The 2,938-nt window shown below is 35.4% G+C and overlaps 1 non-coding gene across 1 annotated transcript; it reads right to left on the bottom strand.

Annotated features, from left to right (window-relative positions):
- Positions 1 to 1,652: 1,652 nt before the first annotated feature.
- TRNAG-GCC (transfer RNA glycine (anticodon GCC)) lies at positions 1,653 to 1,723 on the bottom strand. Its single transcript has one exon. It is a non-coding gene; the product is annotated as a tRNA-Gly (tRNA).
- Between the last annotated feature and the right edge of the window lie 1,215 nt (positions 1,724 to 2,938).

Genomic DNA, 2,938 nt, shown 5'->3' with positions numbered 1-2,938 from the left:
CGCTCATGGTAAAACTTCATATGGCTTCGATGTACTTTTATCTTCAACAAGCGGCCCGGCGTTCAATGCGGGTCGAAGCATATGGTTGCCAGGTTGGTTAAATGCTGTTAATGAGAATAGTAATTCACTATTCTTAACAATAGGGCCCGGAGACTTCTTGGTTCATCATGCTATTGCTTTAGGTTTACATACAACTACATTGATCTTAGTAAAAGGTGCTTTAGATGCACGTGGTTCCAAATTAATGCCGGATAAAAAGGATTTTGGTTATAGTTTTCCTTGCGACGGTCCGGGACGAGGTGGTACTTGTGATATTTCGGCTTGGGACGCCTTTTATTTGGCAGTTTTCTGGATGTTAAATACCATTGGATGGGTTACTTTTTATTGGCACTGGAAGCACATCACATTATGGCAGGGTAACGTTTCACAATTTAATGAATCTTCCACTTATTTGATGGGATGGTTAAGAGATTATCTATGGTTAAACTCTTCACAACTTATCAATGGATATAATCCTTTTGGTATGAATAGTTTATCAGTCTGGGCATGGATGTTCTTATTTGGACATCTTGTTTGGGCTACTGGCTTTATGTTCTTAATTTCCTGGCGCGGATATTGGCAAGAATTGATTGAAACTTTAGCATGGGCTCACGAACGCACACCTTTGGCTAATTTGATTCGATGGAGAGATAAACCAGTGGCTCTTTCCATTGTGCAAGCAAGATTAGTTGGATTAGCCCACTTTTCTGTAGGTTATATATTTACTTATGCGGCTTTCTTGATTGCCTCTACATCAGGCAAATTTGGTTAATTTTGTATGTGTTGTATCCGCGAAAATATCATTTCTTTCGATGGAGAAGGAGATCTTCCTTCTTATATTTCTACATCTAGGATCCGACTTGTATCATTGATACTACTAGGAATTGAATCATTATGGCAAGGAAAAGTTTAATTCAGAGGGAGAAGAAGAGGCAAAAATTGGAACAAAAATATCATTTGATTCGTCGATCCTTAAAACAAGAAATAAGCAAAGTTCCATCGTTGAGTGAGAAATGGGAAATTCATGGAAAGTTACAATCCCCACCGCGTAATAGTGCACCCACACGTCTTCATCGACGTTGTTTTTTAACCGGAAGACCGAGAGCTAACTATCGAGACTTTGGGCTCTCTGGACACATACTTCGTGAAATGGTTCATGCATGCTTGTTGCCTGGGGCAACAAGATCAAGTTGGTAAGGATTCAAATATCTCTTTCTATTAATTTCTATGATTATAGAGGGACCCCTTTACCATTCTGTATAAATGGACTATTCTATTTGTACAGATATGGTATAGGGGTGCATTCAATCTTTGTTTGTCTATTAGTTCACAGTTCTTCTCTTTATCGCGGGGTAGAGCAGCTTGGTAGCTCGCAAGGCTCATAACCTTGAAGTCACGGGTTCAAATCCTGTCTCCGCAAAATTTTTTTGTCTAAAAAAATTGAGGTTTGATCTTGGTAACTATTAATTAATTACTATATAATATTCGCTTTTTTTCTTTCCAGATGGGAGGAAAAGAAGGGGGGAGGATAGAACCACTATACTATCACGGTCGACTATACTTAAAAATTTATCCTATTAAATGAAAAACATTAACCCATTATCCTCATCCTGGGCGGATAGCGGGAATCGAACCCGCATCTTCTCCTTGGCAAGGAGAAATTTTACCATTCAACTATATCCGCATTTTTTTTTATCTGCAATCTATAGTATAGATCAGTGCAGAGCTATCCTCTTATACTAGGCTATTAATACTAGGTTAGAGTATAATTAGGCTATTTTTATATAATATATATATAGATTTAACCAATTATATAGTTATTATATAATATATTTTATACTATACTATTTATTTTTCTAATATTTGGAATTCATCTTTATAACTAAATAAAGATAATTATATATTTTTGTCTATATAATTATATATAATATATAGTTTCTCTATTATCAATATCTAAGTATTATTATATACTTTCAAATATATTATTTTTATATGAATTATGTGAGATATATTCAATTTTGACAATACAAGAAAGAGACCCCCTCCCTCTAAATTTTTTTCTTTATTTGCATTTTTCATTTTTAGGACTTATATTGTATTTTAATGTCTCTCACAATTCGAAAGAATTAGGGGAGGGTCGTTTCATTTTTGTATCGAGAACGAAGAGGTTCAAGAGATAAGAGAATTAAGGATACCCACCAGAAAGACTAATCCAATCCATAATGATGTACCGGAAAATACAACATTTTTGTTACCCGACCAACCTTCAGGAGAAGCAAATACAACGGGCACACTAATCAGTAAGATTGATGAAGTAACAATTAATGCAAAAACAGCCAATTGGAAAGCAATAGTCATGTTTCTAATCCTCCAATCTACCAACAAAATATACCATTTGATCCCTTTACCAGCCAGCCAAAATTTTGATAAAATGTATCAGGGAGGGATTTTACCATAAATCCATTGATTCTATATTACTTCTTACTTTTTTAATACTTTAGCATGCATGGGATTGCGGGGTAGTCTTTTTTTACTTCACAAAAAGGGGTATACTGGATCATATATATCTATATGTATAGAGATAGACTTATAGATTCACGCCTTATATTTGTCTATAGTATAGACAGTAATGGTAGCAACTTATATGTCAATCTTCTATTCGATGGGATGGAATATAAATAAAATAGAAATTATCTTTCGGAGAGATGGCCGAGTGGTTGATAGCTCCGGTCTTGAAAACCGGTATAGTTCGAAACAAAGAACTATCGAGGGTTCGAATCCCTCTCTCTCCTTTTGTTCGGCGAATCAATTTGTTTCTTTATTTTATTGGTTTTGCCCGGCTCAGTATCATAAAAGGGAATGGCTCGGCTAGGTGTGATAGCCGAGCCAAAACAGAAAA

Source organism: Cucumis melo, unplaced genomic scaffold (genome assembly GCF_025177605.1).
Source record: "Cucumis melo cultivar AY unplaced genomic scaffold, USDA_Cmelo_AY_1.0 utg001531l, whole genome shotgun sequence".
NCBI lineage: Eukaryota > Viridiplantae > Streptophyta > Magnoliopsida > Cucurbitales > Cucurbitaceae > Cucumis > Cucumis melo.
The sequence above is the reverse complement of the archived record's forward strand: the minus strand, read 5'-3'. Positions and strand labels throughout refer to the sequence as shown.